Below are 16,329 nucleotides of genomic sequence, written 5' to 3' on the forward strand. Positions count from 1 at the left end.
GGTTAGCATCCAACTATGCAGTGCTGGGTAAATGGCCTGGTAGAGGTCTAGGCATTTGCCGAGTGCTCAATAAACCTCAGCTGTGGTTACTAGCCATTAAAGACAAAAATGGCTTATACCCTTGATATTATAGGAGCCCTGAGGAGTGGTAGGCACCACCCCAGCCAGTGGTGTGGGCGGGGTGGGGGGCATTGGAGAAGGCTTGTCGGAGGAGATTAGATCCAAGCTGAGTACTGGAAGACAAGTAGACGTTACCTGAAAAGGGAAGGGAAATCCAGCCAGAGGGAACAGAATGAGAAGAGGCCTAGAATGGGGTGAATAATCTCCAAGTGAGAGGTGAGAGTGTCGAGAGATGGGGTTGGAGAGGTATTTGGCCTCAAATGGATAGGACTTGTTTATTGAGGTTAGAACTTTGGACTGATTATTTCCCTTTAATAAGAGGGTAGATAGCAAGAGCCTGAGCTTCTTTTCCTTTTTTTTTTTTTTTTTTTTAAGATTCTATTTATTTATTCACAAGAGACAGAGAGAGAGGCAGAGACATAGGCAGAGGGAGAAGCAGGCTCTCCACAGGGAGCTCGATGTGGGACTCTATCCAGGGATTCCAGGATCTTACCCTCAGCTGAAGGCAGATGCTCAACCGCTGAGCCACCCAGGTGTCCCAAGAGCCTAATTTTCTAGGCCAGGAAACATCCTCAGAAAGGGTTGCTTGGCCCTAGAAAGGGACAGGGATCCTTACTTTTTTGAGTTACAAAAGAGGAAGCTGAGGCTCAGAGAGGGCAGTGCATCACCCAAGTTGCCCAGCAAAGAGAGAGCAGAGCTGAGATTTTAACCATGATCTCCCACTCCCCTCCCCATATGCTTTCCCTACCATCTCATCCCCTCTACGCCAAACACACACCTCCCTCTCATTGGGACCCCCAACCTCCAGCTCCCATTGTTTTCTCACCCTCAGGGCGCCCTCGGATTAGTAATCATTCAAGGAAATGTTCGCAGAGACCCAAGGTTTGTGTCCCTGGACTAACCTTAAGATGAAACCCACAGGGAGAAGGTTTAATCAATATTCCCCTCTTGAGCACTCCCCAGCCTGGATCTCTGCCATATTCCAGCAGAGACAAGAAAGCTCCTGTGCCAGCATCTGTGAAAGCTGCAGTTCCTCTTCCCTTGTCTTCACGCCTACCCTATTTCTCTGGTCTATAGGGAGGTTCCTGGGGAAAGGGGAGGAAGCAGAAAGAGTTGGAGGCTCTCGTGGGGGCAGGATGGGGGCCTCCTCAGTGGAGGGGTTGTTGGAAACTTCTGCCCCTGAACATTTTGAAATAGTAACAGCAGTAAGAAGTATGGAATGATCCAGCAATGGAGATGACATATGTTCTGTTCCTGCCCTGCAGAGAATTCAGAAAAACTCTTCCGTGGCTGTCCCCTCTCCTGTCAGTGTCTCAGCCACAGGCATCCAGGCTCACAGCAGCAGGAGGCTGGGGTCAGAGCTGCTTTGGATTTTCCAAGCGCATTCATTTACATTCTGGTTTTGTGGCAGAAGAACCTCTGAAGAGGATGATGGGGGTGGAACCAGGTGGGGAGAAGGCAGCCTTGGGGGAGAGAGGAACATTTCCTCCTCAGTTCATGCTGCAGCAACGTGAAGAGAACAGGTTCTTTCAGGGGCACATGTGCACTCGTGTGTGTGTGTGTGTGTGTGTGTGTGTGTGTGTGAACTTCTTTTTCTCTGATTATCTAGATAATACTTACTCAATGTAGAATATTTGGAAAGAAGCAGTGGGGAAAAAAAAAATCCCCAAAAACCTTAGCTCCCAAAGCAATTAGTTTACGATTTGACAGATTTTTAAGAAACTTTAAACACAATGATCACCCCCCAACCTTAGTCTGTTTAATTTTTCTATCTTCTCTTACAGCCTTTATATGTAGAACAGTATTGACACAGTGAACGGCTTAGTGGCCTGCTTTTTAACCTTCACATTTCAGCATAAACATGAGTCCACCTCACCTCATTGCCTTTGCAACTGTCATTTTGTGGTTCCACAGTGTACCCAGGCTGTGTCCTCTGCTGACTTCTCATTGTAAATAACACTGCTGGGAACATCTTCCCCCTGGAGCGGCAAAGCCATAGGCTTGGGAAGGAAACCAGGCATCAGTGAGGGCAAGTTCCTTCTTGTAGCTCCCCACTGAGCAGAAGTACCATCTGTTCAGGAGAACAACTTGGAGGTGGAATAAGGGATAAGGCAAGATTTGCGAGGGACCATCTAAGGGACCCTCAGAGGCCAGCTGGAGAATCTGAGCCTGGAGTTCTAACTCTTTGACCTCTGGTGTGTCAGTCAGATAGGGAACATGTGGGAAGGTGGTGGGGAGGGTGGGGTGCTCTGTGTAGATCTGCAGGGTGGAGAGGAGTGTGAGAAGTGTGCCTGTGGGTGCCTCTTCCCGGCTGTGTGTTTGCACAGCAATGGCGCCCTCTGCTGTCCAGGTGCTTCCAACCCATCAGTGCCTTTTACAGTTTGAAGTTCTTCCCACTAACAAGATCAATCTGTCCTGCGGTAGCGTTTCTTTTTCAGTTGTGGGGTTGGGGAGGCATCATTTAATGACAGTGAATAGCATTCAGAGAGTTGGAAAACAACTCTTTAGGTCCACCCCGTACCTGATTCCCAGAACTTTTGCCTCTTTTAAGAGACTTCACACCAAAAGAGAGAGAGAGAGACTTCACACCACTACCACCAGGTGCAGCTTCATTTAACATCTGAACTAAAAAAAAAAAAAAAAAAAAAAATAACATCTGAACTACCCTCGGATATCAGAAGGGAAACTGAGACAAGTAATTGAGAATGTGTCAGCAAGAACCCTACCCTAGCTAATTTCTTTAGGTGTGGCCCTGGCTCCCTCATATCCCAGGGAGATGATGAAGGTGTCAGAATGGCCAGCAGATAGAAACTGAAGTTTAGCAGGCCTGCAGAGATAGCTCACCTCCTGCCTCTGGCAAGAGCTACATGTGGGTACTTGTGGGATGGTTAGGTTAATCTACTGTACCTCCTCCCTTATTTTGGCAACCAAGGAAGGTGGGGGGCAAGTGGCTTCCATAGTGAGTAATGTCAAAGTTAACTCTGAAATATAGTTAAAGTCTAATGAGACCTATGTCGGGTAGGAATGGGCAGGGTGGGCTTCATGAGTGTGGGACTTGTGTAGTCACAGAGGAACCACACTTGTTTGAATATTCCGCTGTCACTCTCTTGAATTTTTTTAAAGATTTTATTTATTTATTCATGAGAGACACATGGAGAGAGGCAGAGATATGGGCAGAGGAAGAAGCAGGCTCCCCGCAAGGAGCCCAATGTGGGACTCGATCCTGGGACTGCAGGATCATGCCCTGAGCCAAAGGCAGACACTCAACCACTGAGCCACCCAAGCATCCATCTCTTGACATTCTTGACAATTTTTGAACGAGGTGCTCTGCATTTTTCATTTTGTAGGATTTTTCATTACTGGAAAGTGTAACGGAGACCTTCTGGGATACAGGGTGGGGGGAGAGTGATGTGTAGTCTTCTGCCTGGATTTCCACCCTACTAGGGCCAGAAAGCAGGCAACAGTGCCTCAGAGAACTGGTGGACCAGCAGCCACTTTTGGGGCCCTCAGCTGGGTCACATTCTGCTTTCTCGAAGTTCGGACTCTGCGTGCTTCAAATCAAACCAGTGATGGTTTGAACTATTGAAGCAGAGGACAATCCATGCAGGTTATTGGTCAGTGTGAACACATCCTAGAGTTTGGGTCGGATTCTGAGTGCAGGTCACAGTGAGGAATGTGGCTCCCAAGAAGGGTGGGGGTAATCAGGAGCTTCAGCACCGTGAGATGGACAGCACCCTGGAGGCGCCCCTCTGAAGCTCTATAGGGTCAGTGACAGCCCCGCTCCCCACTGTGCATTTTACCCTGTGAAGCAAGGTAGAGGGGTGGGCCCGGTAGGGCCAAGCTCCTGGGCCGGATCACAAGCCCCAGAGGCTGGATGGGGCTCTGAGCCTGTGCTCAGGGGATCAGCCAGAGCTTGAGGTCAGGGATGGGAGGAAGGAGGGAGAGAGGGAGCTTGAACTGAGCTAGCCTGGGGAGGCTGGTGTTCCAGGACCATGGAGGCAGGAGTTGAAGGCAGAGACCTGGTCACACCCCTGGAGCCTCTTCCCTGTGTGCTTGGAATTCCAATAGAAACTCTGGCTCCAGTTCATGTCATGACAAACCTTCCTGCACACACAGACCCAGGTGTACAGCCTTCACCTCCCACCCCAAGTTAAAAGGAAAGATAAAGGCACCTCTGAGGAGAAATGGAGGTATAGCAGGGCTGGTTCAGGAGAGGGAAGTGGAGAGGTCCAGCTGTGCCTACTCTGACAGGGAGGAATGTTATGAACTGTTTCTAGGAAACATGCAAGTGAGCCTCTGTAGGGTTCAGATTACATGTCTCATGGGAAGGGAGCAGAACAGCATCCCAGCCAGGGCCTCCCAGTAGCCACACTATCCCCAGAGCCTCCATAATGGGTGATGGGGCACCCGTGTCAGAGTGCAACAGGAGGGGGGAACTGAGTGGGCAAAGGCAGAGGGGAGACACCTGAGGGCAGTGGTTTATGGTCATGGGAGCACAGTTGGTGTGCCCTGGATGAGGCCCAGGGCTTCCATTAAACATGATTCTAGCTATACTATACACAAGGCCTCACATCCTGAGCTCACATGCACCCGAGCTGTCCTGGTCATCTCCACCTGTGGCTACTCCCCAGACAGTCCCCCAGCACTGGCCCGAGGGAACCACCTCTTAGCTGTTTCAGTCTCCTGGAATTTCTGATTCCATCTATGCACAACAACCTTCTCAATCAAACGTGTACATACCCTCAACCCTGAACTGTACCACATTTCCAGTTGGGTGGTGGTGTCTCCCTAGCTTGGAGCCCTTGGCCCAGGCTCCCTACCCTTGTGGCAGATGTCACCAGGTGTGGTCTTCTTATCTCTTCCCTGATCAGTCTCTCCTAACCCTGAGGCCCTGAGCTCAATCAGATCAGGAACCTGGTTGGCTTTTTCCATGGCAGTGCTACACAGTAGTAGCTCCACAAATACTTTGTCAGTGAATCAGCCTTGTCTTGCTTTACTCACTGTGGGTGGTCTGATTGAAGAAAAGTGGGTCCCTATAGGCCAGTGGCTCAGGATCACCCCAGGAGCATCTCTGAAATGACCCAGCTGCTGGTACCAATCCAGACTTAGCCAGTTGCAGGGTGTATTGGCAATGTTATGAAAATAACATGGTGGATCTTGGGGCATTCTGAATTTGTTTTACAGATAGGGCTGCAGGCCCAGAGATGGGGCTGTAATTTGTCCCAAGTCTCACAGCAAGGTAGATAAACCCAAGCAATCAGAGGGTTGCTCCTCATCTTCCCTGCCCTTGGAATATGCATTCAAGCTGCTTGCCTTTTCCACACTAAAGCTGCCCAATGACACAGCCTTGAGAGAGTAGAGTGATGTTGAGACCATCTTGATTATATATGTGACTGAACCCAGTTAAGGCCTTTATATAAACTCTTAAGGTTCTGTCAGTGAGTACAGAGATATATTCACCTTGCAGCCGGCCCAGGCAAGCCTCATATGTACGTTCCCTTGTTTATCAAACCTGCCACTGACCCATGGAATGGTTTGCCTCTTTCTTCCTCTCTTCCTGCCCTCTGAGTATGGGGCTGATTTCAGATTATACCAAGGAAGCTCTTGAAGTTTCAAATTAGCAATATCAGAGTTTTCCTTTCCTTTTCTTTTCTTCGGTCCTTCCTTTTTTTTTTAAACAATGTCAGAGTTTTTCAAAGACATCAATGCATTGCGGAAAATCACCTTCCTCCCCCAGAAAACTTGATCTTTTAGCAACCCAGGAGATAGCCAGAAAACACAGTTCCCAAACTCAGCTCTAGTCTCTTGGTCCTGTTGTTAATCAAGTGCAACAATTCTCTACTTCCAAGGACTTGATGAACAGCAGGGTTGCTCTATTGGTTATGGAGGCCACGGGATGGTGGGGATGTTACTGAGTGCAGACTGGTTCCATGCCCCACCCCATGTGTAAAAGGCTTTACATCAGCAGAAAGGGCACTGGAGAGGACCAGGCATGAATGGCACACCACCAGCATGATCTGTGGGGAAGCACACATACTGTTGGAAGCCCATTAAAAGATAAATCATGGAGTTACCATATGATCCAGCAATTTCACTCCTAAGTATTTACCCAAGAGAAGTAAAAACATATTCAGGTGAAAACTTGTACATGACTGTTCATAACAGAATTATTCATAATAATTCAGAATTATTCATAATTCCACAAGGTGGAAACAATCCAATGTCCATCTACTGATGAATGAATAAGTAAAATGTGGTATGTCCATTTAATGAAATATTATTCAGTCATAAAAAGATAATTTTAATATAAGCTACAACACGGATAAACTTGAAAAGGGTTAGCTAAAGAGGGATCACAAAAAAACACAAATTGCTTGATCCCTTTGTAGGAAATGTCTAGAATTTGCAGACATTTAGAGACAGAAATTGAATTAGTGACTGCTTACAGCTGGCAGTACTCAGGGGAAATGGAAGTGACTGCTCATGGGTATGGGGGGGTGGTTGGTATGGTCTATGTAGGAGGGCCCATCCACCCCAGGGAGACACAGGGCCTGTGAATGGCTAAAAGAGAGGGCCTTTCTATTACTCGGAAAAGGTGGCTCTTTCTGGGGGAGATTGGGTTGAAGCCCATGTTGCTTTATTAGCTAAGCCCTTGTGCGGTGCAGAGACTGCACCACACACCTGGCATCCCTCCCAGAACAGGTGAGAATAGCCCTCCAGAGTGTCAGCCCTGACAGAGTATGTACAGAGAGGAGCTTGAGAGCCCACCTCTGGTCAGAGCTGGTAGTCCTGCTCCTTATCAGCCCAGGGCCACGGCCAGGCTAGTCTCTGTGCAGAGGCCCGGTCCTACTTTAATTACCTCTTCCTGGTGTACGGTTTGTGCCCATTCTGGCTGTTGAGCTTGATGCAGAGGATGTGAGGGAGTGAGGTGTTGTGCAGGAGGACCTGCAGGACGTGGTCCATGGAGGCCTTCAGAGGGTAGAGAAAGCAGCCCAGGAGGGGATGAGGACAAACCAGGGGCTTGGTGACTATATCGGACACCTACAGGGACCCTCCCAGCCCTGAGATTGGGATCCCCAGACTAGGATCCTCATGTGTCCTGAGAAGTCCTATGCACATTCCTCTCTCAACCTCCCAGCACACCCCAGCTGCTCATCCACTTGGTCCCCTTGACCTGTACTCCTTCCATCTGACTTATCCCTCTGTCTCTGGTCTTGGGTTCTTCCCCATTCCCCGTCCTCAACAGAGCAATCTTTCCAGGAGAGAACAGTGTCAAGATGCCCTTCTCATTCCTTCAGGTACCAGCAATTATTACTAAACCCCTCCTGTGTGTCAGCAGCTGTGTTGGGGCCACACCAGGAGCCATCTCTGCTCCTGAGTCTACGGTTATGCTGGGCATGCCTGGGACTAATGTCAGAGCGTGCACAGAGAGCCCTAACCAAACCCAGGTGTTTGAGAGGTACTTTCTGCAGCAGCTGATGCTAAAGCTGAGGTTACAAGGAGAATGAATAAACTGAGAAAGGGATGTGGAGGCTGGGACTGAGGCTAGAGTTGAGGGGGCAGTGGTTGAAAAACACTAAAAAAAAAAAAAGAAAGAAATCATTCCAGAAGGTGAACAGCATGTGCGTAGAAAAGCTCAGGGAAAAGGAGAGTGTGGGATTTTGGAAGAAGCCACAAACCAGTTCTGGCTCAAAGTAGAGTTCGGGCAGTTACCTGAGAGGTAGAACAGGCCAGATCACAGGGATTCTTGTATTTAGTACATCCCAAAGAGCACGCCACCGGCAGGGGTGAGGGGTCACCAGCAGCTCCTGAGATCAGATACACTAATGATCTGTTTGGATGTTTCATGTGTCTGTCTCTGGAAGTGCGCTCGTGCCCTGGGCTGCCCCTACCCCCCATTGGGCCTTTTTGCCTGCTCTGGGCTCACAGAGGGTGCAGAGGAGCGCATGGTACCACCTTGGGTGTATGTACAGAGAGGAGCTTATTGCAGCTTATTGCTCTGTACACCGCCCAGCATCATGTTCCCCAACCTTGTCCCCAGGTGCCCCAGTTGTGGGGTTTTTTTGCTTTATGATGGTCATATGTAGATGCTCAGGCTACCAACTGTTCAGTTTGGCAGGAGAGCTCCTACCTTGGCCAACCCTCTCCTGAGTGCCCCTCGGTTTCTCTCAACCCTGCCAGGCCTATTGGAGGTGTCTGGATTCATGTTTGTCCCCAAGATGGCTGGGCACAGCTGTGGCTCTACTGCAGTGAGACGCTGAAGCAGCCCTCCGGGCTCACTGCTCACCGCCTGAGGGTGCAGCAGGTGGGAGGCACCGCCTGAGGGTGCAGCAGGTGGGAGGCGCCGGCACTTCCTCCAGCACCCCCCTCCCCCCCACACACACACAGTGACACAGGAGGGCCTGCCTGCAGCCTCCTGTCCTCCTGTTATGCATATACTTGCAGTGACTATCAGGGCAGCCAAAGAGTGGTCCTCAGGTCATGAAAGCCCTCCTCCTGGCACCCCTCACCAAAGGGGATTCTGTTAACAACTCCCAGAGGTGTTGTTAATTACCATGATAAACAGAGCTGTTTGGATTTGAAAGAGGGGATAAAATCTGCTCCTTGATGAATGAGGAGCTGAGCTACAGGGAGGACCCTGTTGCCATGAGCTGAACACCACTGGTTGGCCATTCCACTTTCTCTGGGGCTTTGGGGACTGTCCCATGCCCTCCTTTGCCTCTCCGTTTTCCCATCTGCCTAATGGATTTGCTAATACCCACTTTGCCTCTTGGAGCCACTGTTACCCAACAGGCACTTGTCACCTTGTGCTATGCCAAATGGACAGAGGAAACTCAGGTCTTGGTGGGTGAGGAGGCTTACCAAAGGTCCCCATAAATGTCAGAGTCAGAAATTGAATCCAGGACTTCTGTGTCCCAGTCCCCACTGCCACATGTGGGACAAATCACTTTATAAACCCCCCAACTCAGGGATCCTTGGGTGGCTCAGCAGTTTAGCACCTGTTTTCGGCCCGGGGCCTGATCCTGGAGTCCCGGAATCGAGTCCCACATCGGGCTCCTTGCATGGAGCCTGCTTCTCCCTCTGCCTGTGACTCTGCCTCTCTCTCTCTGTGTCTCTCATGAATAAATAAATAAAATCTTAATAAATAAATAAATAAACCCCCCAACTCTTGTTTTTCACCTATAGAGTGGAGAGCTGCTGTTTGCCTCACCAGAGATGGGGTGAGTAGTAACATCCATGGTTTCATCAAGGGCATTGCACTCCAAATTTCACCCTCTGGCCACCCAGACCCACCAATGTCGGCCTTTTTCCAGACGGGGTGTGCCCTGCTCCCTGGGTGTGTGATCAAAGCCTGAGACACAGGCCCCCACCCTATCCTCACACTTGGCATCACCCATCAGCTGGCAGGGCTGGGCTTCATCCTCAGAGTCAGCAAACCGGATGTTGCCGAGGTGCAGCAGTCCAGCCAGGACCTGAGCGGGCAGGAGAGGACAGACACGATGTAAGCTGTTTCTTAAGGGCTGGAGCCTAGCCCGGGAAGGGCCCCTCTCTTGCTGAATATAATCACAGAATTATTATTATTAACAGAATAATAATAGAAGCTCCTAACCGATGCCCATTTACTACATCACTCTGCCAAGCACAATGCAAGCAACCTGTATGCATCATTTAATATAATCCTTTCACAATCTGGGGGTATGTGCTATGACAGTGCCCGCTGCACAGGCGGGGCTGCTAGAAGTTAAATCACCAGCGCAGATCACACAGTCATAGAAGGAAAAGTCAGGATTTGATCCCAGGGCAGGCTGACTTCAGATGCTTTACAGGTATTCTTCTTCGTGGAGCTTTGATGCTCAGTCAAGCATGCCTGCCTGGTCACCCCAAGACAAACTTCTGCAAAAGAATCCCAGCAGGTTTGCGGGCCTGGGGGGGCAGGTCAGGTACCAAGGGAGCTCAGGTGCATTCTGGCTGACTCTGGCTGGGTCTGGCTCCCCTCAAACTTCCCTCTCAGGGTGGGGCAGCCAGGAGAAGGTAGTTCCTGTGGGGAGGTGTCACTGGAGCCTCTGGTCTGTACTGGTTCCTTGTAGATCTGTGGGTGGGAGAGAGCCAGTGGCAGTCCAAGGGGAGCCCAGGCCTGTAAAGGCCTAAAATTGTGTAGATAATGTGTGGGGAGAGTCCTGGAAGGGTCTGTAAAGCAGTGGGGGTGGACACCTCAGAGAAAGAAGCAATAGAGTTTTGAGGTTCCAAGCTCCTTCCCGTTAAGAGCACAGCTCCCACCCTGGGGAGCTCACAGTCTCATGGGGGAGGTATGGCTCTTCACGGCTGGTGCAAGGACCACACCTGTTTCTCCTTGGGCTCCCAGCACCATCCCAGGGCCAGAAACGTAGCAGGAGCACAATATTTGCCAATGAGCAAGCCCCGTTAACCCCCCCATGCCTCAGTTTCCCCAGAGATGGTGTCCTGAGCTGCAGAAAACCTTGCTGTGTGTGTTACTGCTCGAAGAGCTTCAGATGACCATAACTAAAGTGAAACCGCCGGCCTCAGCCGAGACACCTGCGATGATCCTGGGTTTGCAGGTAGGTCCAGGGTGAACAAGGGACCGTACTGTTCTGTACCATTCATTTGTGGTACAGGTGGAGCAACTGGACCCAGACGGACAGAAGAGATGACTTGCCCCAAGCCCCACTACAAGGTAGCGGGAGGGCCAAGAACACCTGAATCGCTCGAGGACAACTTCCTCCCAGCAACCCGAGGAGGCAACGGGAGAGCAAGGTCCTCCAGCTTAGCCCGGGTCCCTCCGTGGGGCCCAAGACCTCCCGCCCATCGAGCGCCCGAATTGGCTCCAGTTTGGAAACCAGGAAAAAGGGAGGGAGAGAGAGCTGAGCAGGTGGACGCAGGTCCCGAGGCACCGACGTCTGCACCGGGCCCTGACGCCGGAAGGCGGGGACCCTTCAGTCCCCACGGAGCGAAAACTCTTTAGTCTTTGACTTTCTCCTTTCGTCTCTGTTTTGTTGTTGTTGTTTGTTTGTTTGTTTGTTTAAAGATTTTATTTATTTATTCATGACAGAGAGAGAGAGGCAGAGACACAGGCACAGGCAGAGGGAGGAGCAGGCTCCGTGCAGGGAGCCCGACCTGGCTGAAGGTGATGCTAAACCGCTGAGCCACCCGGGCTGCCCTATTGTCCCCGTTTTGAAGCAATGGTTTTCAAAAGAAATCACAGCAAGCGGCCCCCTGTACCCCAGGCAGGGTTGGGGGGCGGGGTCTAGGTTCCTGAACAGAACTGGGGCTTTGCCTCCAACCACACCACTCTTCCTTCTTGGAGGCCCTAATGCACAAGCGTGGCAGCCGTGGAGCACTCCTCCCCCCCCCATCTTTTCAGCCGAGAAGGGACATAAGTTAGAGTAATAAGATTTGAAAACGCAAATCGCAACACCGAAAAGCCAAGTTACGTAACACAGTGCCATTCGACAGAACAAGCTGTCAACAAAAATAGGATTAGTTAATTCTCGGGAAGTGAAATTAATTAAAAATTCACAGGAGATGCCAGAACACTTTTAGCTGGGAGGTTTGAAGAAGTAAAAGGGGCTCTGGAAAATTCCTAGCTGTGTTGATACAAATAATCCAAACCTAAAGCCCTGAAGTGCAGGCCTCGGCTTTCAGCAGAATCGGGGAGTTTGGGGGCAGGGGTAGGGGTGGGGGTGGCTCTTGGCCCAGCTTCCGTCCCCCTCCCCCTGCGGGCTGCCTGGCCTCTACGGTGGATGAGTGGGGCCAGGAGCTCTGGTGGGGCATTTTCTCATGTGGCAGAGTCATATCATGGATAATTCAACTGAGGATTGGCAAGCAAAAAATAAAATAATTTCAAAGATGCAGGCAGTTCATTCTCTTCCATTCCAGAACTGAACCTGAGGCCGGAGGAGAGGGGGGGGCCTCGGGGCGGGGGGGGTATCTCAGCTCCTGCTACCTCTCAAAGTGCAGCCATTTCTCCAGGCTTAGGACCAGTTGGAGGTGTTTTTGTCTTTTTAAAATACTTTTTGAGAGATCCCTGGGTGGCTCAGCGGTTTAGCACCTGCCTTCAGCCAGGGCGTGATCTTGGAGTTTCAGAGCCAGTTCCACATTGGCCTCCCTGCATGGAGCCTGTTTCTCCCTCTGCCTGTCTCTCTCTCTCTCTCTCTCTCTCTCTCTGTCTCTCATGAATAAATAAATCTTTAAAATAAAATACCTTCTAGGGGCACCTGGGTGGCTCAGTGGCTGAGCATCTGCCTTTGGCTCAGGTAGTGATCATGGGGTCCTGGGAAGGAGCCCTGCATGAGGCTCCTGGCATGAGCCTCCCAGAAGGGAGCCTGCTTCGCCCTCTGCCTATGTCTCTCTGCCTCTCTTTCTGTGTCTCTCATGAATAAATAAATAATATCTTAAAAAACAAGCAAACAAAAAAAAAAACACAACCTCTTGAGGGACGCCTGGTTGGCTCAGTTGGTTAAGCCTTTGACTCTTTTTTTTTTTTTTTTTTTTTAAGATTTTATCTATTTATTTGAGAGAGAGAGCACACCTGCAAGAGAGAAGACCGGCAGGAGGAGCAGGAGGAGGGAAGGAGAAAGAGGTAAAAGCAGATTCCCTGCTCAGGATCCAGGCACCATGACCCAACCAAAGACACACACTCTTAACCTACTGAGCCACCCAGCCTCCACCTTCAACTCTTGATCTCACCTCAAGTCTTGATCTCAGGATCATGAGTTCAAGCCCAAATTGGGTGTGGAGTGTACTTGATAAAAAAATTTTTTTTTAAATCCCTTTTGCTATTTGTGGTGAGTATAGGTTATAAGCTTTATGAAGAAGCATAATATAACCTTCATAGAAAATAGTTTTAAATTACTTTAGTGGCTGGATCATCTGGTAGGGATATGTTTAACAGTTTAAGAAGCCATTGGGGGACGCTTGTGTGGCTTAGCAGTTTAGTGCCTGCCTTTGGCCCGGGTCATGATTCTGGAGTCCCAGGATCAAGTCCCACGCCGGGCTCCCTGCATGGAGCCTGCTTCTCCCTCTGCCGTGTCTCTGCCTCTCTCTCTCTCTCTCTCTCTCTCTCTCTCTCTGTGTCGCTCATGAATAAATAAATAAAATCTTAAAAAAAAAAAAGAAGCCATTGGACTCTTCCATAGTGTTTGTACCATTTTACATTCCCACCATCAGTATTATGAGGGTTCCAGCTCCTTGTGTGAGGACTTATAACTTGTGCTTTTGTATTTTCTGCATCTTGTTTTAAAGTCAAAATGAGGGATCCTTGGGTGGCTCAGCAGTTTAGTGCCTGCCTTTGGCCCGGGGCATGATTCAGTCCCAGGATCAAGTCCTACGGGGCTCCCTGCATGGAGCCTGCTTCTCCCTCTGCCTGTGTCTCTGCCTCTCTCTCTGTGTCTCTCATGAATAAATAAATAAAATCTTTAAAAAAAAAAAAAAGTCAAAACAAGAAAATGCAGAGTGTCCTGGGTGGCTCAGTCAATTAAGCATCTGCCTTCAGCTTCATCTGCCTTGGAGCCCTGCATTGGGCTTCTTGCTCAGTGGGGAGGCTGCTTCTCTCTCTCTGCCTGCCACTCCCACTGCTTGTGCTCTCTATCGCTCTCTCTGACAAATAAATATATAAAAATCTTAAAAAAAAAAAAAAAACAAAATGGGAAAATGTTAATGTATTACATAAGACCCAGTATGTTGGCATTTGTATGTGAAATTAAAAACCACTTATAATCTCACCCCCCTGATGCTTTTGCCATATTTTCCTTCAGAATTTTTTCTGAACACCCCACATGCCTAATGAGTGTACTGTGATTGAGGCATTCTTTTGCTATTAGATATTTGGATTGTTTCTGATTTTTTTTTGTTTTTAAAATAATATTGCTATGAGCATGATGCTAAATAAAATCTTTCAATTTGGTTATTTCATTTAACAGTGGAATTAGTTCATTCTTAGAAGTAGAACTATTGGGGGGCCCCTAGAGGGCTCAGATGGTTAACCATTTATCTCTAGCTCAGGTCATGATCTCCAGGTCCTGGGATCAAGCCCTGAATTGGGCTCCCTGCTCAGCTGGGAGCTTGCTTCTCCCTCTCCCTCTGCCTCTCCCCTTGCTTGTGCTCTCTTTGTCTCTCTCAAATGACTAAATAAAAAAAAATCTTAAAAAAAGAGAGAGAATTATTGGAATTAAAGGCATGAAGGTTAAGCTTCTTGGCACACACTGCCATGAAACCGATAAAGCATATATGCACACATACAGATACGTGTGTGTGTGTGTGTGTGTATCCATCCCAGTCAAGTTGACATATGAAATTAGCCATCACAGGAGTGAATTACTGATGCATTGCTACAACATGCATAAAACTTGAAAACATAATGCTAAGTTAAAGAAGACAAAGGACCATATACTATATTATTCCATTTATATGAGATGTCCAGAATGGGCAAATCTATAGAGACAAAAAGATCAGTGGTTGACTAGTGGATGGGAGGATTTGGAGTTGATGATGAAGGGGTGTAGGGTTTCTTTTTGGGGTAAGGGAATTGTTCTAAATCTGCCACAGCAGTGGTTGCACAACTCTATGAATATAATTAAAACCACTGACTTGTACACTTAAAAAAATTTTTTTTAAAGATTTTATTTATTTATTCACGAGAGAGACAAAGAAAGACAGAGAGAGAGGCAGAGACACAGGCAGAGGGAGAAGCAGGCTCCATGCAGGGAACCTGACGTGGGACTTGATCCTGGGTCTCCAGGATCACGCCCTGGGCTGAACCTGGGTCTCCAGGATCACGCCCTGGGCTGAAGGCGGCGCTAAACCGCTGAGCCACCTGGGCTGCCCCTAAAAAATTTTTTTAATGGAAGTTTTATGCCTAGCATGGGGCTTAGACTCAAATGACCCTAAGATCAAGAGTTGCATACTCTACCAACTGAACTAGCCAGGTGCCCTGAATTTACACTTTAAGTGGGTGAATTATATAGTAATTGAATTCTATGTCAGTAAAGCTGCTAAAAAATATGTCAGTCACTCATTGTAGCCACTAGAGTGGTATGTTTGGTATTTGATGGGTGTCAGCACAGTGACTTTATTTCTGTCTGTGTTTAGAAATTATGAAGTAGCCTTATTTTGTCTCATTTTATCATGGTCTCGGAGTAACCTTATCTGAGGTTGCTATTGTTGATTGCTTATGTCTAACAAGAGAAGAAAATGACTTGGTTGTAATTGTTAGACCAGTTCCTAGCAATGCTGACGTCTAACTGTGAATGCCAAATCAGTTATCAATGTCAGGGGCTATGTTTTTTCTTCCTTAGCGGACACTGGGAACCTCAAGGGCCCACGGGAATGTGCATAAACACCCTCAGAAAGGCCACAGAAGTTCTGGTCCCAGCCTCCAGCTGGTGTGAGCTTGGGCTCATGAGCGTGGGACCTTGGGAGGTGGGGCTGGAGGAGACTGTGTGCCATCTGTGTTGTAGGGACTTTTTGTACTTCTCATGTCTGTTGCTATTCCAAAGTATGTAGAGGCAAAATGTTCCTTTGCTCACCCTGCCAAGGAGGCCCTGTCATACGCCAGTGACCATCTCTAGCCTTCTCTCTGCTTTGTTCACTCTCCCAGGGTTCCCTCAGTGCCCCAGGGAGGAATTGTAAAGTGGTGGTGAGGGGGAAGGGAGCAGAGCAATAGGTTTTTCAGGCATGACAAGAAGAGAACTTTTCCTGTCTTTGCTCTCCATTGTGGAGAGCTGGATTGGGAGTCCAGGCTGTTGATCTGTTGATTAAGCCTTATTTTGTGTTGGGTTTGTGTGTGTGTGTGTGTGTGTGTTGGGTTTTATCTCAACCCAAAATATGGGGGGGATTCAGAGTTCCCTGCAGACACTTCCTGGAATCACTGTCTGTCAGAGGACACAGAGGAGAGGGTCTGGTAGCGGCTGGGGATCCCACTGAGAAGGCAAGGGGACAGCACAGGAGGAGCACTGGGAACAGTTTCTGCTCTTCCCCTGCAGGCCTACTTGGGAGAGCCACTGTGCTGCCTGGGCTTCAGCTCTCTCCTGTAACTCAAAGATGTGGTTGAGCTCCATCCATTATCCAGGGTCATGCAACTCCCAACCTATTTCTTTCTCTATAAAATCAGTAATCCTAACCAACAACTTCACAAATTTTTCTTGCAGAAAGTTTTAGGACCTTCTCTTTATCCAGAGGCATTGTTAAAAATAC

The sequence above is a fragment of the Canis lupus genome, chromosome 9 (assembly GCF_011100685.1).
Source record: "Canis lupus familiaris isolate Mischka breed German Shepherd chromosome 9, alternate assembly UU_Cfam_GSD_1.0, whole genome shotgun sequence".
NCBI classification, from domain to species: domain Eukaryota; kingdom Metazoa; phylum Chordata; class Mammalia; order Carnivora; family Canidae; genus Canis; species Canis lupus.